Raw genomic sequence first — 24,840 nt, 5'->3', positions numbered from 1 at the left:
CCAGGACCAAGATCATGGCAGAGGGGCTGGAGAGAGGAATCAGACCTTAGAGAGAGAGTTCAAGAGTAAAAGTGGAAGGACTTAACATGAGAATTAAGAGGATACCAGGTGGGAATAAGGTTTCTTGCTTGGGTAACTGAGTAAACGGTGGACCTCCCCAATTACATCTCTCTTTCCCTTACTTCTTGATAACATCGGGATGATGTCTAAGCTAATTTTATTCTTTAAAAGTTTAGCCATCCTTAAATTAAATACTTACCTGGTTTGGAGAATTCTCCACCATGCCAACCGAAGGGAAAGGCCAGAAACTTGCCAGTCTCCCTTACGGCCAGGAGCTAGACATAGGAATCTAACTTTACTTATCAGATAAGATTTTTTTTGGAGCCTAGTGACACAGAAGGGGTGCCACAAAATCCACTTGGATGATGGCCCTCCTAGGAATTCTGTGAGTTTCCTAATAGCCTTTAATAATTCTCTTTTTGAGCCTAAACTAGGTCAAACAGTTTTGTTTGCAACTAAAATCCCTGAATGATATACCCCTTATCCATGATTAGCTGCATGCACCAGAAATCTTCCATTTAAAATAAGTAACTAGTTACCTCAAAGGAAAGGTTACACAATGGTAGCACAATTATTATTACAAATATATAGTAAGCCTTTATTTTGTGCCAGGCATTCTTCTAAGTGCTTTATACAGATACATCATTTACAAATGATCAATTTACCAATGAGGAAATGGAAGCTGAAGTATCTCAAGGCAACACAGCTAATAAGGATTAGAGCAGCTCTTTGAACCCTGATAGTCTGACTCCAAACTGACACTCTTACTAACTACCCTAAACTATCTTGCTGTTAGAGAATCCTTTGTTTGTAAAGCCTTATAGTCTGTCCAGTCCAAATTGTATCTCATGCCTGAGTTTCTCTATTGTGCCCTCAATGAGTAAATGAGTGGAAAATGATTAACTTGCATTAGGGGAAGTAGGAGTAATGTTGGAACTGAAATTTTGAAGATTAAATGGAGCAAGAAGACATCCTTGAAATCACTGCATTACCAGGTGGCAGGTACCAGGAACCAGGTACCAGGCTGCACTAGTTAGGATGTCTTTGGCTGCAAACATTAGAAACCTCAAGTAAAAAACAAAAAACAAAACAAAAAAACCTCAAGTAGCAGTGCCTTACATCTTACAGGTATTTGTTATGTCATTTATCAAGAAGATAGGAAGTAAACAATTTCAAGTCTGCTTGAGTATCTCCATGTTATCATAGACCCAGGATTTTGTATCTTTTTATTCTGCCATCTACAGAGTATTGGATTTTTGGCCTCAGGCTGACAAAATGGCTAGATAGTTGCAGGCATCTTGTCCTTTCCAGACTACTTTCAAAGTGAGAAATTAGATGTCACAGCAAAATGGAGTCTCCTTTCCATAAAAAGTATTCACTTTTAAAAGTCTCACTAGCTGGGATGCCTGGGTGGCTCATTGGTTGAGAGTCTGCCTTGGGCTCAGGGCGTGATCCTCGAGTCCTGAGATCCAGACCCCCATCAGGCTCCCTGCATGGAGCCTGCTTCTCCTCCCTCTGCCTATGTCTCTGCCTCTCTCTATCTGTCTCACGTGAGTAAATAAATAAAATCTTAAAAAAAAAAAAAAAGTCTCACTGGCCGTAGCTAAGTAATGGGTTCTCCCCTAAACCAATCACCAAAAAATAGGAATGGGATTACCATGACTGGCTTAAATGATTTGTCACCTGGGGGAGAGTGAATCCTACCTTTTCTGAGTACTTTGCTTTCTGCTAAATACCTGAATAAAAATCTGAGCTCTGTGTCAAGGAAAAGATGTGAGAAAGTAGCTGTTGAATAGGAATGGACAAGATCTGCCATAATGGACACCAGGCTTCTGGTCTGGGCTGATTTGTTTCTTTGCTCAAAAAGTAATTTTTTCATTAGTGTTAAGTGCTGTGTGATTTTTGAGTCTGCCCATTACTTGCTGTGTGTTTTTGGCAAGTGATTTGATCTCTCTGGATTTTGGCTTCCATATCTCTAAAATGAAATGGCCAAAGTAGATGATTTTGAGGCCTTTCCTCATATCCCATTCATATTTTCTCTTTTATAACACTTTTACATTCTGAAATACAATTTTTGCTGTCAGAAATATTTAGGAGGTGGACAGTTTTGTCAATGACCATTTCAACTCGCTTACCACCCAAAGCCATGGTGGGACTCCCACACTCATGGCATTTGAGTGGTAGGTCAGTGGATATGTGAAGCCATTGGATAAGCATGGTGTATCTTCCAGGATTTTATGCAAAAATTTGGGAGGAAAGCCTCAAAAATTGTGTTTTCTGTTATATAATTGTGGGCCTAATATAGAATATGGTACAAAATTCTCAAACTTGGACAATAGCCACATCTCTTTTGGAGATATGTGTTTGTTTGGGGATATGTGGCTGGAGGGTCTTTATATTTTATTTTATTTATTTATTTATTTATTTATTTATTGATTGATTAATTATTGGAGGGTCTTTAGATAGAAAACTTAGTATGTAGCAATGACTAATATTTTCTGAATTCAAAATTGAATTAGGTTATTTGCTTATCACTTGGTCTGTTATATAAAGTTTTCCAATCTCAGCACATTGACAGTTTGGGCCAGATAATTTCTTGTTTGGGGGGCTGTGTATGTATTGTAGGATGTTTAGCAGGATCTCTGTCCTCTACCCATTAGATGCCAGTAACAACCCCCTAAGTGTCTGTCTCCCAACATTGCAAAATATCCCCTGTGGGGCAAAATAAACCCAGTTGAGAATGATGTGAATGGATTAATATATGAAGTCTTACCCCCTTCTGGGATTAATAGTTCTGTGGTCTTAGACAAGCTACATAATATCTATAAACTTCAACTTCCTTACCTGCCAAATAGAGCCAGCTCATAAGATTATTCTCTGCATTAAATGAGGTCACAGATGTTGAGTCTAGCACAATGTCTAGTCTATAATAGTCCTTCCATGAATTTTAGTTCTCTTCTTCCCTTCGGTTTTCTGGGGCTGTGCAGCTTTCCAATTGGAAGGGATCTTAGAAGTCACCATACTGGAATTCTTCATTTTACAAATTAAGAGACTGAAGTCCATAGAGCTAATCTATCCTTTTAATTCTAAATTTATCTTTATGCTCAATACGAAAGAGACATATCGAAGTGGAATTGTACAAAAGGGGGATGAGCTCAAAGACTCTCTCCTGTCAAGACTGATTTGCGAGGTTCCTGCCCCTGTAGATTTCCTCATGATGTATCACCTCTGAGAGAATTTTCGAAGCACTAAATCCCGTGTGACTCAGACTAAGTTCAAATGTTTGGTTTCAAGGACCATCAATTGTCTCTTTGCAAGCACTTGCCTTGTGCACTTTAAATGTTGGAAAATGTTAAACATTGAAACAAAATGTATGGAATATGAGAGTTAATGCTCCGAGCCAGCCAAAGTTTAAAAAAAATTATAGTCACTAAGAACACATAACAGCTGTTTAAGAAACAGAACGAAAGAAAGAACCAGAAAGATAGATGGGTGACTCCAGTTTTTCTGTTTCTTCTCTGCTAAGAACAAGGCTATTCTAACTAAAGACTGGGGCAACCTGATAAAAGGGACTAAAGCCCCTGAGAAGGGAGATATGGGGTAAGAGCTGTCTTAAGAGAGTCCATGTCTCCTGGATCAAACAAATTACTATGCAGGCTATTGGTAGATTTCCTAGTAAGACCATAGAACCACTGTTGAGAATCTGAGGGACTCATAGAAAATAGGAATCATACTGGAGAAACTAAGGATGGGCAAATGTCCTGATTTTTAGGAAATTCAATTAATTTTTCCCTCCTCACTTCCACCATGAATTTGTGAGTTTGGCACCAGTTCTAGGCAAAATTCCATAAAAGATTATTCTACTAATAGCTTATGAGTGCTTACAAATTAAGCAGCAATCTCTCTAAGCCAGTAGTGTTTCAGTAAAACAGGTCATGCCAGAGTAATCTAATTTCCTTTTTTGATTAAGGCCATTAGAATGGCTGAGCAGGGATGTGGAGTGAGCAGAGAATATCCAGATGACAGCAAAGCATGTCTCTTGTGACATTGTTGAAGGCAAGATGGGGAAAGATGGGCTGGATACAGATATCATTTGGGGGCTGCATAACTGTATCTAATGGATACCAATTAACGGATGGAGAGTGATAAGGAAGCAGATCCCCAGTGGCTGCTGCAGGGCATTGGCCCTGGGCCTGTGACAGTCCACACTTTATTAGCATATTAACCAGGTCAAACAATGAATGTGCTATACCCTTGGCTCTTTGGGGGATCTGCTTGGCCTACAGGCCTTAACAAAGGGATGCATGTGGGTAGTCATGTTATGTGCCAGGTGACCCCAAGTTCCAGGGTACAACTAATTGAACACATTACTTCAGGGATATATGTTCCATGGTAGTGTAAATCCTTGTAGATATGGCTCCTGATTACTTCTTTAGCCCAGTTTTGCTGCTCTCTTCCCATGCTCCCAATGTTTAGCCATACCAAGCTATAATAGGCTGCATATACCATATTGTTTTATGCCTCCTTCATTTGGTACATTTTCCTGTATCTGACTTGAATTCCCTTCCTTCTCTTCTGCCTACTTCTTCATCTGCCTCATGAGCTCTTACTCATATCCAAGGCTTAGCTAAACCTTCCTGTCCTCTATAAAGCCTTTCCTTTCCTTCTCACCCTTTTAGGGCACCTTTCCTAATAAATTTTTCCCCATCTGAATTTTGGTGTTTCCAACCATCACTGTTTTAGGAATTATCACACTATATTAACATTGTATTTACTTGTCTGTCTCCTCTGACCTCTCCTTTTTACCCTCACCAACCACTCCCCCATACAATCACTTTCAACTCCTTGAGGGTAGGGGCTGGATCCTACCCAGAGCTTGGGACACAGCAGAGGCACTCTGCTCAATTAATGAATAAAAAATGAATGAATGAATAAAATGGCTTATATAAAGCACATTATTTTGACGCTCTGTTACTCAGTGTCAGCCTGCTAAGAATCACAATGACATAAAATGTTTATGTTTAGCTTGGCTCTTTAGATCCAGCTTTCCAAAGGATTTAAAAAAATACGCTGAACAGAATTCCTTCCCCCCTCTAGTCACCTGCTGTCTCAATGAGGACTTATGAGTATTGAAGCAGCAAGAAAACTCTTTTATCATGGCAGATACAAACCACACTGCCACAACCTTACAGGGTCTATGGGCTGCTAGTGCCTTGATTCACTGGGAAGCCCACACTAAAAGTCAGAATTTTCAAGATTCCCTTTCTGTGGCACCCAAGAAGGCACATCTATGCTACCAGAAGGAGGCATTTTAGAACGTTCCCTGCACTTTTGAAAAGGGAGTTGAGGGCAGCCTGGGTGGCTCAGCGGTTAAGCACCTGCCTTCAGCCCACGGCATGATCCCGGAGACCCAGGATCAAGTCCCACATCAGACTCCCTGCATGGAGCCTGCTTCTCCCTCTGCTTCTGCCTGTGTCTCTGCCTCTCTCTGTGTGTCTCTCATAAATAAATAAATAAAATCTTAAAAAAAAAGAAAAGGGAGTTGAGCCTTACTCATCTAATCTCTTCTTCGATTGACCCAGACAGTAAGTACCAACTTATATTAAATGCAACCAGAGCAGAAAGGCCCAAAGAATAATTCAGCTTTTCTGGTATCTTAGGAAGAGTCTAGTTATTATGAGAAGATCTGGGCCTTTAAAAAGGATGCTCTGTGGTATAATGAAAGAATTAAAATTCAGATAGGGGCACCAAATGCAAGTCAGCAGGCATTTATGTCTGTGCCAATTATTCAGTTCTAAATAGCTAGACCAGGCAGTGTTTGTTGCAGGTTGGCTGAGTTGCCTGACTGGAAGACTGGCAGCCTGGCATGCTACCAATGTCCCTGAGTCCATTCTGGTCCCCATGTAATGGGAGTTGGCATTTAACACCCTCCACAGGGCAAGAGATGATGCTCCGCTGGTGATCCTTCACGCTTAGAGTTAAGACAGGCCTCACATACAGATTCCTGCCAAGCCAAGGGGTGTAAAACCTTGCAGTTCTGGGGCAGACAGACCAGGATGTGAATCTTCAGTGTGATCACAGAGTCCTGAGGGAAACTCAGACTTGATTAATTACCTTTAAAAGGGAATCTGGATTTATTAATAGTGTATATATAATGACTGTTCTGTTTTGATCACAAAATAAGTGTGAAGCACTTAGAAACTTATAATCCTTGATATATGACACTCTTGCCTGTTTGTGAAACTTTCATCTGAAGTTCTCATGTACTTAATGGCTAGTGCTTAATAATAATAATGATGATGTTCCATGTTTAGAACTTTTTCACTGTGGTCTCCATGTCCTCAAAATGTCCTGGCTAGGAAGCTTTAGAGCTCTTAGACTCAGCTTTGTAGTTGAGAAACAAGCATTAGAGGGCTTGCTAGAGCATGAAGTAAATGTTTTTGTGGCTGTTCCTGCAGAGGAAGTGTCATGGGCAAAGATCCCCACAGATATCAGGATGAGGCATGCCTTTTATCTACTGCAGCTCAAGCTCCCCACTTTCAGAGACTAGAGGACTCTTTCACACCCGCTGTTCTTCTTTATTTGTCATTTGATCTAGAGACCTGAAAGAAACATCTGGAGGCTCTAGAGAAAGGAAGGCTGCTCTCAGAGAGAAGGAAAGTTGTTGAACATATGGTTTTAGCCCCTCAGAATAACAGAAGAGAACCTGAAGGAATCAGGGCTTGGTGGAGCCCCCTTTCAGAAAAGGTAGGGGAAAGATAAAGTTAGAGTCCTGACTCACACTGTGGTGGTCAGTTTTATTTGTCAATGTGGCTGGGCAACTGGTCAACTACCAGTTTGGTGTCTCTGGGAAGGTAGTTTGTAGATGAGATTAACATTTAAACCACTAGACTCAGAATAAAACAGATTACTCTCCATGATGTGGGTGGACCTCTCTTAAGAGGAAATAAGACCGAGGTTCCCTGGGGAAGAGGGAATTCAGCCAGCAGGCAGCCTGGGACTCAAGCTGCAGCATCAGCTCTGCCCTGGGTCTGCAGGTACTGGCCTGTTCTGTGGATTCTGGACTTGCCCAACACATGATCACATGAGCCAGTTCCTTAAAATAAATCTCTCTCTCTCTCTCCACACACTCACACACACACACACCCCACACACAAAGGTATCTTGTTGGTTCCATTTCTCTGGAGAACCCTGACTAATACACACACCATATACTAGAATAAATTCAGATAGATTAAGCATTTCAATGTAAAAAAATAAAAGGATAAAAGTACTAGAAAAAATATTGGTAAATATTTTGGCTGGAGTGGGAGGGAGTGAAGAATGTACACCACAGGCAGAAACTATAAAGGTGAAGATGGACAGATTTGATTAAGAAAAGTCTCTATCTTCTGTCTGGAAGCACCCTAAGTATGTAAAAGGGAAAATGATAAATTGGGGGAAATTCACAATATATGTTTCAGGGTAAAAGTTAATATATTTAGTACACAAAGAACTGTTACAAGGGAATAAAAAAGCTGACCATCCTAAAAGAAAAATGGACAAGAACAAGCAAGTCACAAAGAAAAACAAGTGGCCGATAAACACGTGGAAACATAGTAACAAAGAAATGCAGATACAGGGGATCCCTGGGTGGCTCAGCAGTTTAGCGTCTGCCTTCCGCCCAGGGTCCGGGGATCTAATCCCACATGTGGCTCCCTGCTTCTCCCTCTGCCTGTGTCTCTGCTTCTCTGCCTCTCTCTCTGTGTCTCTCATAAATAAATAAATAAAATCTTAAAAAAAAAAAGAAATACAAATAAAATATAATTTTTGTCTAACAGTTGATGAGAAACTTGAAAGGATGCTATATGCAGTGTTAATAATTATGGAGCAAAAGGGGCCACTGTTGGTGAGGTATGAATTAGTCTTAGACTTTGAGATTTCTGTGGCTGAGATTAACATCAGACAGATATGCAGACATTTATGGAAGTATGCTAACCCCTGCAATATTTATAATAACATACAATTGAAAACAACCTCAATGTCCATCAATATGGTATTAGTTAAATAAGTTATGGTAGATCCATATAATTAAAATGAATTTGTGGATTATATTTACCTGGGGCATATGGCCATTATTTGTGTATTTATTTTTTTAAAGATTTTATTTATTTGAGAGAGAGAGAGAAAGAGTGAGCATGAGTAGGGAGGAGGGGCAGAGGGAGAGGGAGAAGCAGACTCCCTGCTTAGCAAGGAGCCTGAAACAGGGCTTGATCCCAGGACCTAGAGATCATGACCTGAGCTGAAGGCGGATGCTCAACTGACTGAACCACACAGGAGCCCCAGATGGCCATTATTTATCAAGTGAAAAGGACAATAACAAAAAAAAATGTGCACAGTACAAATCTCAGTTTTGTAAAATATGTATTATATATGTGGGTAAGTCAACAGTCTTGAATACAAGAAAGCTTGAAAAGAAATATACCAAAATGTTAATAATAGTAGGTAGAGGGATTATGGGTAACTTAAATTTCTATTTGAGTGTATGTGGTGGGGAATAGGGAATTTTTTTTTCTACTATAACCTTATATTTCTTGTATAATAATAAAAGAGGTTATTATTATTTTTTAACTTTTATTTTTTGTTTACATACAGTATGTATGGGTTAGGGAAGCAGCAGGTGAGGATGGGACCTAAGGAATTTGGAACCAATAATCAAGGGTAACAATTTCCAGAACTTGTAAGAGTTCAGCAACCTCTGTCCTGGTCTCACATTTATTATATTTGCCATTCTTTTGTTTCTCTGATTTGATTAGCAGTGTACTTAAGAAAAACAGGGCTTCTTTTGGGGAAGCAGAGGAGACTGCTTCCTGTTCCATAACCTGTCTGACAGTGATGAGAGAGGGGACATATAGCTGTAAAGGGAGTAGAAAGTAGATGATCCCTGAGGCCACAGAAAGTATATAGTGGTGTGTGCCAGACAAGGGTGAAATGAAGGAGGAAGAAGCAGGAGAGATCTACCTATCAGGAGCTGGGAGTTGAGGGGCAGACACCTATGGGCTAAGCCCAGGTACTTGTTGGCCCCAGAGTAAGAGGCCCATATACCTATTTCTAGGTGTATACTAAGGTTTGAAAACCATTATCCACAATACTTAGAAAAATGCAGCAGCCCTGCCTATACTTCATTTGGAGGAAATTAAAATACTCTTTTCTGGAAAAACTGTTTCCAGGTAAAAGACTTGTGTATCCTGATAACCCCTATGAAGGAAGCCAGCTTGCCGAACAGTCAATCCCAGCACTGAACAAGCCTTAGCCATGCAAACAATTTCCATCAGCTTTTTAGCTTCCGATCAATAGCGATGACTGAACAATCAAGCATCACAAAATATTTAAGGAAAGTGTCCAAAAATAAAAAGAGAGACCATACCAAGTAGAAGGGGAAAAAAGACAGTAGATGGGGGCAATACCTACAAAATTTAGAATTAAAATTCTCCAAGACCAAAGATACAGATGCAATGAAATGCTGTGATACCCGCACCCCGATGTTTATAACAGCAATGTCCACAATAGCCAAACTGTGGAAGGAGCCTCGGTGTCCATCGAAAGATAAATGGATAAAGAAGATGTGGTCTATGTATGCAATGGAATATTACTCAGCCATTAGAAACGACAAATACCCACCATTTGCTTCGACATGGATGGAACTGGAGGGTATTATGCTGAGTGAAATAAGTCAATCGGAGAAGAACAAACATTATATGGTCTCATTCATTTGAGGAATATAAAAAACAGTGAAAGGGAATAAAGGGGAAAGGAGAAAAAAATGAGTGGGAAATATCAGAAAGGGAGACAGAACATGAGAGACTCCTAACTCTGGGAAACGAACTAGGGGTGGTGGAAGGGGGGTGGGGGTGACTGGGTGGCAGGCACTGAGGTGGACACTTGACAGGATGAGCACTGGGTGTTATTCTATATGTTGGCAAACCGAACACCAATAAAAAATAAATTTAAATAAAAAAACTATTAAAAAAATTCTCCAGGAGAGAAGATATTACATCCCTTACACGAATGGAGTGCTATGTTTAAAAAAAAAAAAAAAAAAGGAGGTACAATTAGAGAACAAAGCAGAATACACAGAAATTAAAAAGGAGAAAAGGGTAGCTGAAAGTTTGGAAGGTTCTCAAAATACCCATACATTCAGTGATTCCTAGAAGGATTCAGAATCAGAGGCAGTTGTAATCACAGCTATTGTTTATTACAGCAAAGGAATACACAGCAGGATCGGTGAAGGAAAGGCACATGAGGCAGAGTATACAGGCTTCCAGAATTTTCCGTCTGCGTGGTGAGGAGTTTTCACACAGGACATGCTTTGGCCTTCAGGAGTGAAATGTCCCCTGCAATGTTTTTGCCTGTATAAGGCCTCTTAAAGACTTAGAGTCCAGGATTTTTATTGCTGGTTATTTAAGTACTCTTTCTTGTGTAAGAAGCCACAATTATTAAAGTTCTAAACTCTCAGAAGGAAAACAGGTGTTCACCCTAAATCACATTGTACAAACAATCTAGGCAGGCTGGTAGAACAGAATTCAGTGCCCCAGGCACACAAAACAACCTTATCATTAAGTAACATGGAGTACATACCAGCGGCCATTTCCAGGAGCCTCCTCAAAACCTCCTAGTGACAGTAACATAAGGCTTGCTGCAGTTAACATAGCAGCAGGCCTTTCCTGAAGACTGAAATTGAAATTCAATAGAAAATATTAAAGATGACATTGGAAAAAAATCTTTTGAGAATAAGGTGGAAAAGATAAAGAAATGGAAATAAAATAATGATAAAATTAGGAAATCAGTCCTGAAATCTGATACTTAGGATGAGCAAACAAAGAAAATTGATGGAAGGAAAATATAAAAGACATACTAGAAGAAAAATTTCTAGACCTGAAGAATAAGTTTCCAGATTGAAAGAATCCATTAACAATGCAACCTGATAGAAGCCCATGAAGAAGAGATTGTGAGTGAGTACTAATTCCCTTTGTGTCTGGGACCTCCAGCTATTCCAAGCTGACATGTTACCCCTCATTGTCCTTTAACAAGTCATTAATATCTGAGTTGATTTTTTTTGTTTTTTTACCTGCTTATATGACAACTATTACTTTTTTTCATTCTCTGCAAAAGTAAATGGTTTATGGGTCTTATTTCTCCTTGGGGGAGTTTATTTGGAACTTCTCTTACTTAGTTGCCTTCTGACCTGAGCTCTTTGATATACTCAAAAAATGTTATTTTTTAAAAGATTATCTGGCTTTTAAAAAAGGATAGGAAGGTCTTTTTTTTTTTTTTATAGCTTTCTCCATCCTAAGAGGAAGTAGAGGTTGCATGCAGATTTAGAACCAGTCCCTATTGCTATACGTAATGTTGTCAATTCCTGGGACTTTTCTGTGACAAAAGGTATTAGAAAAATCAGTTCACATGTTATCAATACCTCTCTCTTCAGTAATTTTGCAACTTCCTCTCCTTTGCTAAGTCACCAACTTAGTATCTCTATTTGCTTTTTATTTTCTCCAAATTCAGTGGTTTCTTTCATCCTTATTTTTTCCCATTGTCTTTATTCTTGCATGTTTTTTGAAAATATTTATTTATTTTAGAGAGAGAGTGGAGGGAGGGGCAGAGGGAGAGAATCTTCCAGCAGACACCCCACTGAGTGTGGAGCCCATGCAGCCTCGATGTGGGGTTTCATCTTATGACCCATGAGATCATGATCTGAGCTGAAACCAAGAGTTGGATGCTCAACTGACTGAGCCACTCAGATGCCCCCTCCTTCTTTTAAAGATTTATATTCTTGTAGGGGTTTTTAAAAAACTTTTTAATTCTTTAATATCAATTTATATGGATTTGGGGAGGGAGCAAAGGTAAATATACACTTTCATTCTGTCCCGTTTATATTAGATTGTTGAATGCAACATTTTTCAAAGGCTGAGCCATGAGGTGACCTTAGCTTCATGTTGATTGCATGGGAATTATTATTTTTTTTAAGGAAAGAAATGATTTCCAAACACTAGTATGTTAATTTTAAGTAACCAACCTCTATACCTAAGTATACTGGCACACCACTATTGAGAATTATTGGGCTCAGGAACTTCTGCTATACTTTCCATTTTACTTTCCTATGTGACTATTTCTTTTTTTTTAAGCTGGAATTATTGAGGATGTGTTCTTAGCTCTTTACTTGGTTCAGAAGCTCTTTATTTTCTGACTAACCATCAATGTATAAGTTGTTCATGGGATGTGACTGAGCTTCTTTTTGTTCAACACCATTTGGGGACTAGTGACACTCAGCCAACAAAGGCTTGAAGGCCAGGACCTCAGGGTTCTTTTGTGAAGGCTTCAAAAGGAGCGTGTCAGTCAGGATGTGAGTGGGCAAGTTTTCCTCTCCTCTCAGGAATCTGAGAATTAGCGCCTCGCCTTGGAATTCAAGTGGTCTTACAGCTCACTATTAAAGAAAAGTTATTCAGGTATTTCCTATTTAAGACATCTTCTAGCAGTCTGGGGATCAAGCAAATCTTAATAAGTCAGTCATTTTATAATATTATTCATTAGGATTTATTAAGATGCAGCGGATTTCTGCTGTGGGACTGTCACACAAATTAAAGTATCTTTTTGTTGCGGAATATATACATAATGTAAAATTACAATGAAGTATTTTTAACAGGAAAAATGTGTACCACCTTTGTAGACTCCCTTTACCCTCTCAGGGCCTTTATTTCTTCAATTATAAAACGAGGTCTGGGACTGAATCATTTCTGAGGGTTCCATTGGTTTTTTTTTTTTAGCAGCTTGAATATAATTCACATACTATATAATTTATCACCTTAAAGTATACAATTCACTGGTTTTTAGAATATTGCAGTTATTTTTTTTGTTTTGTTTTGTTTTAAGATTTTATTTATTCATGACAGATGCAGAGAGAGAGGCACAGACACAAGCAGAGGGACAAGAAGCAGGTTCAATGCAAGGAGCCTGATGCGGGACTCGAGCCCCGGACCCCGGGATCACACCCTGAGTGGAAGGCAGACGCTCAACCACTGAGCCACCCAGACATCCCAGAATATTGCATTGTTAAATTTTTTAATTGTGGTAAAATATATAAAATAAAATTAGTCATTTTAACCACTTTTAATCATCTAAGCATATAATTCAGTGGCATTAATTGCATTCAGAATGTGCAACCATCACAAATATTTCCAAAACATTTTATCTTCAACAGAAACTTTGTAATCCGTAAACAATCCATTTTAGCTTTAACATACTAGCAATTATTGTAATTTTTTCTTTTTGTAAGCTCTATCTATGCCCGTTGTGGGGCTAAAGCTCATGACCCTGAGATCAAGAGTTGCGTGCTCTACCAACTGAGCCAGCCAGGCACCCTGGTATTATTGCATTTTAAATAAAACTCTTCAAAGACCCTCATACCCAAACTGGAAAAGACTAATTTTAATTCCCAATTCCAGTGTTATAGGTCTGTTATGTGCTATTACACATTTATACACACTCTGAGTATTGTTTTAAGCCCCATGATGGGCACATTAACAGCTCTAAAGAAAAAGCAAAAGGGGAGAGTGAATTGGGGTTTTCCTTGGATTTTGTAATGATAAGCCATTAGAGAGCCTTATCTTCCCATCAGCAGGTTGCAGTTAACTTTCACATTAAACCAGATGTCTTTCAAAAAATATCCTACCAATTGGTGAATTTTGGAGCTTTTGGAGGCTATATCCGTACATTCTCTTCAGGAAGTAACTGCAAAACTGTTACTGACACCCACTTGCTGAGATGTCCCTGGACGTTCCTTCAGAGTTTGTGAATTGTTCATGGCACAAGAACCAGCCAAGAGATACTTCCTGGTCCTGAGGATTTCAGCTATCCATCCACATTGGCATACCTTCTTTGCATTGTCGCTAGATTAATATTTCCATGAGATCAGAAAGAAATAAAACCAGAAAGGTTACATCTGTTTGCATGTGATCACATAAATTTAACTTGCTGTCCTTGGAGTTGCCACCTCCTTCCTTGCTTATTCCTTCTAAAATCCTTTGGAGTCACTGCTCCATTATTATCTAGATCTTACACTAGTGAGTAGAAGACTCAGGGACGTGAGTTTCAGTTGCCCTAAAATTAGAAGACTCAGGGACGTGAGTTTCAGTTGCCCTAAAATAACATTAGGTACCTTCTCACGCAGTACATTTTCTATCACTAGGTGTTCAAGCAGAGGTTGGATCATTATGTTTGAGATATGGAGGATTGTTCATGAATGCAGTATGGGATTAAGAAGGATAATTAAGAAGATGCTTCAAATTCTGAACTTCTACGACATTGTGGGCAGCATTGCATAATAGTAAGGAATTTGGACTTAGTCATACAGACCTGGATTCAAGTTCCGCCTTCTTTACTTACCTAGCTATGTAGCTTTAAGGAAATTATTTAACCTATTTTATACTGTCTTCACCAGTAAAATGAATATAATTGTAGGATCAAAAACTTAATGCTTGGAAATGCTTAGAACAAATGTTTAGCAGTTTAATACATACTTCATAAATGTTAAGAATTATGATTTTTATAAAAATAGTAAGAGCCATAATTTTTGCAAAATGAATGAAAAGTTCTGTGCTTGGGGTGCTAGGGTGGCTCAGTCGGTTAAGTGTCTGCCTTTGGCTCAGGTTGTGATCCCAGGGTCCTAGGTTGAAACCCAGAATTGGGGTCCCTGCTCATTGGAGAGCCTGCTTCTCCCTCTCCCTCTGCCACTCCCCCTGCTTGTGTTCTCTCTCTCTCTCTCTGTCAAATAAATAAATCTTTAAAAAATTTAAAGTAAATAAAAGTTCCATGCTTGTATCTGGTTCTGCTTCCCAATATTTGTATAATGTTAGGCAAATTACTTAACCTGTCTGGGCCTTGTTTCCTAATCCCAGATGTTTAGATGCTCTTTCTTTAAGATTCTTAAAGGGTTGGGGCACCTGAGTGGCTCAGTTGGTTAAGCAACTAATTCTTGATTTCAGCTCAGATCATGATCTCAGGGTTATGAGATTTGGCTCTACGTGGGGCTCCATGTGGGACTCTGCACTAGGTGTGGAGCCTGCTTAAGATTCTCTCTCCCTCTCCTGCCCCTCCCCCCTCTAAAAATTTTTTTTAGATTTTATTTATTTATTCATGAAAGACACACACATAGAGAGGCAGAGACATAGGCAGAAGGAGTAGCAGGCTGCATGCAGGGAGCCCGATGTGGGACTCGATCCTGGAGTCCTGGGATCATGCCCTGAGCCAAAGGCAGACACTCAACGACTGAGCCACCCAGGCATCCCAAAAAAAGATTCTTAAAAGGTCTTTTTCCTTCTTTCTTTTTCTTTTTTAAAGTTTTATTTATTTATTTGACAGAGAGAGAGAGTACACAAGCAGGAGTAGGGGCAGGGAAAGAGGGAGAAAGAGTCTCAAGCGGACTCTCTTGCTGAGCACGTAGCTCAGCATGGGACCAACCCCATGACCCTGAGATCATGACCTGAGCCAAAATCAAGAGTTGGTTGTTTAATCGACTGAGCCAACCAGGTGCTCCTCTTTCTTTCTTCTAATCAAAATATTATTTATGATGATTTTTATGGGATGGTAGTCACATAGGAACATGAAGAAAGGCAGCCTGGCCTAGTGGGCAAACTACTGAACTAAGTGTTCAGCCTCTGACTTGAATTTTGAGATATTAATCTTGTGCTGTCTTGATCTGCAGCCTTGAACCACCATTTGATAACTTTGTGGGAAGATCTAACAAAATTAAAAGTAACCACCTATGCCTTCTCTTTACTAGTAGGGAATGGTTTGACGTGCAGTGAAATAAATTTATTAAAGCAATTTGAGTTTTGCTGAAATAAAATGGCCTCTGCTAAATGTAAGGTCATATTATTTTTATGAGCTAGAGAATCATGTGAGAACCTATAATTAACAAGGTTAAATCATCTCACTTTTTCTGCAAAAGTTCAGATCTTTGAAAGTACTTGAAGTGGGAGGCTAAATTTTGATTTATCAGCAAGAGTGGAGTAGTAGGCCATTGATGATCTATTACCCTTTATTGTTGTTGTCATTAAACACCAGTTTTCCTGCCTCTGTGTAGGAATCCTCCTGTGTAAGAATGTTTATAGTGTATATATTGCTTTTCTGGACAGGTATGATTTCTACTCTTGTAAAACTGAGGTTCCCAGTTCTCTTTCTTATATCCTTTGTGAGTCTTTTACTCAAATGGAAAATCATGGGAGTGCTAAGGATGGAGAGGGATGGTAGAGGATATGGATCTTAGCCTTCTATCATATCTAGGCTTTCTAGTGACTGGATGGTGAGCAAGAAGAGGGAGTTACAGAAGCCTTGCAGAAGTAACTGGAGTGTTTCCCCTGAGATCTACATGGGGGATTTGAGTCTGCTGGCATTCAAGGAGGGTTGAGCTGGTACACAGCTGAGGGGAGGGGAAAGAGTACAGGTAGATAGTGAAAAAAGAGAAGAGCTTGGAAAATCTACTAAGAGAGGCTCAAATTTCCATCCGTGCATGGGAGATCTGATTTTTTTTTAACCTATTCCCTCAGCATCTCCCTCTCCCATAATTCCCAAGCCAATTTTCTAGTATCTCTCAAGTCCCAATCCTAGATATCCACCTTCTACCTAGTTGTTCCATAGTTACCTCATACTTATAATGCCCCAAATTAGACTTAAGTCCTGTCTCTATCCCAAGCTATTCTTCTTCTTATATTTTAATCTTCTAGTTCAATCAGCCATTCAAACATGCAAGCTAAAAAATCTGCAGCCATCTTCAATAGTTCCTTCTCATTGACTCAGTAGACATTTACTTATTGTTTATTATGTACCACTGCTAGATACTGTGTCATAGCAGGAGACAAAGATGATTAAGATATTGCCCTGAATATAAGCAGCTCAGTTCAGCAAAAGAAGCAAACAATCACAATAGAATCAGATACAAATCCTTTTTGTTCTGTCTCTTAAATGATTCTTGAACCTACTTCCCCTCTCCATTCCTACTGCCGGTGCTTAAGGTCAGACCTTTTCTTTGGCCAAATTACTGCAATTATCTGGTGTACTTCCTTCTTTCTGCTCTTATTCTGGAAATACCCTACTTTTAGAGTAATTATTTTAAAGACACGATCTGTCTCAACACAGACACTATACCAGTTTCCCAGCATTCCACATGTTACTATTCTACTCTACAATTTTAGTTATTAGAGCTTTTATGGCCTTGAGAATATAATTTCTCTTCTTAGAATTCTGTTCTCTACATAGTGAATTCCTGTTTAATCTCAAAGAGGCAGTTTAATGTCTCTTCCTCCTTGAAGCCTTCTCAAATACTTAGGATTTAGTGCTCTCAGAGAACTCTTCATATCTCCATTTATATTACCCATTATGCTGCATTTTTTCTTTTTTTTTTTTTAAAGTGTTTTCTCACTGGCCCATAACTTCATTAAAGAATGTATCTTGGGTGCCTAGGTGGCTCAGCGGTTTGGTGCCTGCCTTTGGCCCAGAGCATGATCCTGGAATCCCAGGATTGAGTCCCACATCGATCTCCCTGCATGGAGTCTGCTTCTCCCTCTGCCTATGTCTCTGCCTCTCTCTGTGTCTCTCATGAATAAATAAATAAATAAATAAATAAATAAATAAATAAATAAATAAAATCTTAAAAAAAATAAAGAATGTATCTTACTTCTATATCAATCTCCAGCAGCCAGATTAGTGATTGGAATAGAGTAAGTGCTCAAAAATGTTAGAAAGATGAATAGCTGTTCATTAAGCATGGGTGTAAACCAACTATGGTTCTATGCTTTGATTTAGGACTAGGAAGTGCTGACTTCTTGGGCATTGAGCTTTGGAGTTGGTTTGTGGCAGAGATACAACCACCATTACTCTGAGCTTCCTTCTGCCCTTCTATAAATGGAGAGGGCCCAGTTTTCCATAAGAAAAAGAAGCCTGCATAGTAGGCAAAAAGTCTGATGTCTTATATGTGTCATTTAATGTAATTCCAACATCTCTTTTTCTAAAAAAAAAAAAAAAAAAAAGATTTATTCATTTATTATTTAAGAGAGAGAGAATATACTCTGTGTGTTGGGGAGGAAGGACAGAAAGATAGGGTGAGAGAGAATCTCAAGCAGACTCCCCACTGAGCACAGAGTCATATGTGGGGCTTGATCTCAGGACTCTGAGATCATGACCTGGGCGTAAATCAAGAGTCAGATACAGGGACGCCTGGGTGGCTCAGCATTTGAGTGTCTGCCTTTGGCTGAGTGCACGATCCTGAGATCTGGGATTGAGTGCTGCATCAAGCTCCCTGTATGGAGACTGTTTCTCCCTCTGCCTATGTCTCTGCCTCTCTCTGTCTCTGTCTCTGTCTCTCATGAATAAATAAGTAAATCTTAAAAAAAAAAAAAAAGAGTCAGATGCTTAGTTGACTGAGCCACTCAGGTGCCCCTATTCTATCCTAATAAGCCTTTGAGGGAGACATTCTTATTCTCATTCCATAGGAAACAGTAGCTCATGGAGTTAAGGGATTTTCCTATGATCTTATAGCAAATAAGGGTTGGGCTGGGTTATGAACCCAAACCTAGCTGACATGCTACATTATTCACACTGTTCTTACTGCTACAAGTTTTAAGTCATGATTTGAGTACTTAGTTAATTGTTACTACATTTTAGGGGTAGTAAGATTATCATGTAATGTCACTGGTAAGAATTGGCAGTTATTTAGTGAGTTACTATCCTGTAGAGTATCAATCTGGAAAATTTAAGGTTTCCGATTTTGTCTAAATTACATACAAAGTCATTTGAGCTCATGCCATAGGTTGCAAATATGAATTTTGGATTATAAAGAATTAAGGTGGTGCAGTAATGCCCCATTTGCCCATTTATGGACCCCTGTTGGGTTCTTCCACCATCAGAGTATCAGTGATTATTTCATGAGGTTAAGCAATGTAGATAAGTCATTATAAGTTAGGAAATTATAATTGATAATAAGAGCTGTTAATGGTGAATGAAGTATTGAACTCTCAGGATGCTAGAATCAGCAAAATTTAGGGATTATCTAGTCCAGGGCTTTCATTTTACAAAATGAGGCTGAGAGAAGCAGGTGCCCACCCACGATCAAGTAGCTACTTAATGCTAGGATCAGGATGAGAAGCCAGGCCTTGACACACACACACACACACACACACACACACACACACACTCTCTCTCTCTCTCTCTCTCTCTCTCTCTCTCTTTTTTAAGATTTTATTTATTTATTCATGAGAGACACACAGAGAGAGGCAGAGACATAGGCTGAAGGAGAAGCAGGCTCCCCACAGGAAGGATGCAGGACACCATCCCAGGACCCTGGGATTATGACCTGAACCAAAGGCAGATGCTCAACCACTGAGCCACCCAGGTGTCCTGTGCTAGGCTTTGATTCTTAGGATAATGTTCATTTTACCCAAGCTCCCTTTGTAAATCTGGAGGTAGTTCATGGCCAATCTGGACATATCAGTACAAAAGTATAGTTGTTTTTTCTAAGTAAGTTCACTTGTGTATTGTTAAGGTTCTTCTTTTCTTCATGCCTTGGTAATTTCATCTATGGATGTGAAAAAACTATTAGTATAAAAACTGTTTCTTATATGTTAAATATGTTTCTAAAGGTAATTTCATCTATGGATGTGAAAAAACTATTAGTTTTTATACTCCAATCTATTAGGCACACAATTTTGTTGTATTCATGTACCAGGCTCTCCTGTTGATTGACATTCAAGTTGTATTTAATTTTTAAAACTATTAATAATGCATATGGTGAACTTTTTAAAGGTTCAAATTTTAAAGCTTTTATCTTACAATTGATTCATCATTAGACATTTATTAAGCATCCATTCTATGTCTGGTGCTGTGCTTTTTTCTTTTCTTTTTTTTTTTTATCACCAGTTAGAAGAACAAACTCTGCCTATCAGTTCACAAGATGAAAATGGGATTTCTCTATCAACTGCCCAACCCATCATAACCTTCACTGTGAAAGCTGTAATTATAGGAGAGCCTGCTCTGTGCAGCTACTGGGCCAGCCATTTCTCAAGCATTTATCTATAGATAGGTAACTAGCATTTTCATTGTACAGAGGGAGAAACTGAGTTGTAGAGAAGTTAAGTGAACTGTGCAAGGGCACATGATGAATAAAGGCAGAATTGAGCTAGTTCGTGTAGTCAACAAATTGTTTGCTTTTTCCAGGAAGACTTACTAATTGCCAGGCATTATCCTAGAGTTACATTGGGAAGTACTACAATGCAGTATAGTACGGGTTTTATACTCTGGATGACAGATGATAAAAAGTAAACAAAGGTGGAAATGCATAATTACCAATTATGACAAGTACTAGGAAGAAAACAATTGGCTGCCACCGTAGAGACTATTGGAGGCAGCAGCAGGAGGAGAGCTGCTTAGATCAGGTGATCAGAAAGGCCTTTCAAAGGAGCTGACAACCATGAAAAGAGAACAGAGAGTTCTTCCAGCAGAAGCTCTAAAGGCTCTTGTAGTGGAGAAAACTTTGGCATACTTGAGAAAGCAAACTCCAGTGTGGCTGCGGGGAAGCTGGTGAAGTCAGGGTGGCCCAAGATGACGGTGGAGGGTGGAGAGAGGGCAGCTCTGATGTTGCAGGAGTTCCTAGACCATGGACAGGAATTTGCATTTTATTTGCCATGGAATGTGACAGTCATCAAAGGTTTAAGCAGAGGGTGAAATGGTCTTATCTATGTTTTTAAATAATCGCTTTGGCTTTTCTGTGATGAGAAAATAAGAGGAATGAGTGGAGTATTGAGACAAGTAAAGAGGACATAGCAATAATCCAAGTAAAAGACGATTTTTTTTTACTCTCGGGCTAAGAGAGTCATATTGAGGAAAGAAGGATAGAGGAAGATCTACTTGTTTCTTGGTATACATAACAAGGCTATATGATCCTAGGATCTGCCTTTCCTGTGCCACAGAAACTGTATCTCTCTGTTTGGGAATGGGGAGATCTTATGGAAGATTCTATTTCTGGAATCTTATTTATTTAATTATTTAATCTTTTAAATCTTTATGTTGGCTCCTGAGAGTTGAAAACTCTTCTCTTTCAAAAGACTTGAAAGTTTCTTTGTTTTCAGTCACAGCACCCACACTTAACATTTATGATACACTGGTGAAACATTCTGCAGACCAGGCTGTTGCTCACACTGACTCCTGACTTCCCGCATTTTGTGAATGCGCAGCTTGGTGAATGTGACTTCCTGCTGTTTGTGGCTTACAATGCTGCAAGGGATGACTTTCCATGAGGCAAAAACTGATAATGGTCTATTATTTTAAGTTACAAAGAATTGGTGGCAAAAGGGTTAGGAAGGAAACCCGAAATGCTTTGAATGAATTATTTGGATTTATAGAGACTAAAGTGGCATTTTCTCCCATCTTTTTATATGTTAAATAGGTTTCTTCTATTATTTTTTCTTTATCTCAAAAACAATGATTATTACAAGTAAAAAACTACAGAGAACAAAATCCACAATTCCACTCACCCAGGGACCATACTTTAGTGTACATGCTTTAGTAATGTTTTAGTGTACATGAAGTTACCTTTTTTTTTTTTTAAGAGTTGTTTATTCTAGAGACAGACAGCAGCATAAGTCAGGGGAGGAACATGGGGGAGAATCTTCAAGCAGACTCCCCACTTAGTACAGAGCCCTATGAGGGCCTAGAGTCAAGGGCTGATCTCACAATCCATGAGGATCATGACCTGAGCTAACACCAAGAGTTGGATGGTTAACCAACTGAGCCACCCAGGTACTCCAAAGTTACCTTTTAAATAGTCAATTTGTTTTATTTTTGCTAATATTAAAAAATCAATCATGCTTGTTATGGACAGTTTAGAGAATATAGAAAATTATGAAGAAGGTAATTTACTATCTAAGGACAGCCATTGGTTGCATTTTAATATGTTTTCAAGTCCTTTTTTTAAATATTTTATTTTTTTATTCATGAGAGACAGAGAGAGAGAGAGAGAGAGAGGCAGAGACACAGGCAGAGGGAGAAGCAGGCTCCATGCAGGGAGCCCGGTGTGGGACTCCATCCTGGGACTTCAGGATCACACCCTGGGCTGAAGGCAGGCGCTAAACCACTGAGCCACCTAGGGATCCCCTCAAGTCCTTTTTTAGTGCACATTGTATGTAATTGATACCATATCATCTATTAATTTTCCTACTTAATACCACCACCTTGATAATTTTTCTGTTATTACAATCTCTTCATAATTATTACATTTAATCACTACATAAAACTGCAATCTGCATTTCCTACCATGTGTCTTGAATTCCTAATTGTAAAACAATAAATGCATCAGATAAAAACAATACCAAGCTCACTGGATTGTTGTTAGAATTCCATGGGTTAGATGTAATGGTTGCAGAGCCTGATGCATGGCTAGTGTTCCATCAGTGTGGCAGCTATCATCATTTCCTCCCTCGGCATTTAGTCTACTTCATTTCTTTCATATTATATGTAAATCTATAATAAAAAAATCTTTGTCTTTAAAGCTCTTTCTGCATGGATATTTCTATTTCTTTTAGAGCTAATTTCCAAAACTGAACTTACTGGGTCAGAGGGTGGGCATAACCTTAAAAAAATTAACATTATGTTTACAGATGTCACCACTGGATATGTTGTATTTATTGAGACTTGGATTATGTTGTGAGTGGCTATCTTGTAGACAATTGCTGTGACTAGGTGGGTAGTGCCACAGGTGATGACCCACAGGGTTAATAGTCTGTATTTAGAATCAGTCTGATTCTCAACTGCAACATAGAAGAGAAGGAAGATTATAGCAGAATCACCTGCAGGGCTTTTAAAAATGTAATTGTGTCTTTCCTTTCCTCAGCATCCTTATGTCCCTGCCATGGCAGCTTGGGGCATGCCCTTTCCTTCTGAAAAATCTCACCATCTTCTCCCTCTCAAATCACTAATATAATAACCACTTTACAGATAGAAGTGTATCATTTCCTTCAGGTGTGTTGGACAGGGGGAGATTTTGAGAAGCAATCAATGGTTTAAGTGATGGCAAATAGTGATTAGGACTCAGGGTCTGAAGCAAAAAAGAGATTGCATCTGTCAACTTCAAGAAAGACTGCTTGGTGCATCCCTGCAGCTGTCCATAGTGCTGCACAGCTTTGTTCTGGGCAACACCTTAGATGTTCCAGGAGACTCTCTGCTGAATTTAAAGTTTGTGATAGTTGGGATCCCTGGGTGGCTCAGCGGTTTAGCACCTGCCTTCAGCCCAGGGCGTGATCCTGGAGTCCTGGAATCGAATCCCACATCGGGCTCCTTGCATGGAGCCTGCTTCTTCCTCTGCTTGTGTCTCTGCTTCTGTCCCTCTCTCTGTGTCTCTTATGAATAAATAAATAAAATCTTTAAAAAAAATTAAGTTTGCTTTTGTTTCTTTTGCCTTCGTGGATGTATCTTGCAAGAAGTTACTATGGCCGAGTTCAAAAAGGGTGTTGCCTGTGTTCTTCTCTAGGATTTTGATGGAATCTTGTCTCACATTTAGATCTTTCGTCCATTTTGAGTTTATCTTTGTGTATGGTGAAAGAGAGTGGTCTAGTTTCATTCTTCTGCATGTGGATGTCCAATTTTCCCAGCACCATTTATTGAAGAGACTGTCTTTCTTCCAATGGATAGTCTTTCCTCCTTTATCGAATATTAGTTGCCCATAAAGTTCAGGGTCCACTTCTGGATTCTCTATTCTGTTCCACTGATCTATGTGTCTATTTTTGTGCCAGTACCACACTGTCTTGATGACCACAGCTTTGTAGTACAACCTGAAATCTGGCATTGTGATGCCCCCAGATATGGTTTTCTTTTTTAAAATTCCCCTGGCTATTCGGGGTCTTTTCTGATTCCACACAAATCTTAAAATAAATGAACTATTGGGACTTCATCAAGATAAGAAGCTTTTGCACAGCAAAGGATACAGTCAACAAAACTCAAAGACAACCTACAGAATGGGAGAAGATATTTGCAAATGACATATCAGATAAAGGGCTAGTTTCCAAGATCTATAAAGAACTTATTAAACTCAACACCAAAGAAACAAACAATCCAATCATGAAATGGGCAAAAGACATGAACAGAAATCTCACAGAGGAAGACATAGACATGGCCAACATGCATATGAGAAAATGCTCTGCATCACTTGCCATCAGGGAAATACAAATCAAAACTACAATGAGATACCACCTCACACCAGTGAGAATGGGGAAAATTAACAAGGCAGGAAACAACAAATGTTGGAGAGGATGCGGAGAAAAGGGAACCCTCTTACACTGTTGGTGGGAATGTGAACTGGTGCAGCCACTCTGGAAAACTGTGTGGAGGTTCCTCAAACAGTTAAAAATATACCTGCCCTACGACCCAGCAATTGCACTGTTGGGGATTTACCCCAAAGATACAAATGCAATGAAACGCCGGGACACCTGCACCCCGATGTTTCTAGCAGCAATGGCCACGATAGCCAAACTGTGGAAGGAGCCTCGGTGTCCAACGAAAGATGAATGGATAAAGAAGATGTGGTTTATGTATACAATGGAATATTACTCAGCTATTAGAAATGACAAATACCCACCATTTGCTTCAACGTGGATGGAACTGGAGGGTATTATGCTGAGTGAAGTAAGTCAGTCGGAGAAGGACAAACATTATATGTTCTCATTCATTTGGGGAATATAAATAATAGTGAAAGGGAAAATA

At 39.2% G+C, this 24,840-nt stretch overlaps 1 long non-coding RNA gene across 8 annotated transcripts in view; it reads left to right on the top strand.

The window, feature by feature from the left end:
• LOC111098116 overlaps positions 1–24,840 on the top strand; it is a 181,251-nt gene that overhangs the window by 112,282 nt on the left and 44,129 nt on the right. For 6 of the 8 annotated variants that reach the window (XR_005367085.1, XR_005367082.1, XR_005367076.1 and 3 more), the window contains 2 exons: positions 6,659–6,807; positions 9,270–9,532. The exons of 1 other annotated variant lie outside the window; for it this stretch is intronic. This is a non-coding gene — a long non-coding RNA (uncharacterized LOC111098116). Of the gene's footprint in view, positions 1–6,658; positions 6,808–9,269; positions 9,533–14,284; positions 14,728–24,840 lie in introns of those variants that run through there. One more of the 8 variants, XR_005367078.1, reaches the window with a different exon arrangement.

Source organism: Canis lupus, chromosome 11, assembly GCF_011100685.1.
Source record: "Canis lupus familiaris isolate Mischka breed German Shepherd chromosome 11, alternate assembly UU_Cfam_GSD_1.0, whole genome shotgun sequence".
In the NCBI taxonomy this organism is placed as follows: domain Eukaryota; kingdom Metazoa; phylum Chordata; class Mammalia; order Carnivora; family Canidae; genus Canis; species Canis lupus.
Note: the sequence above shows the minus strand (reverse complement) of the source record. Positions and strands in the feature narration are given on the sequence as shown.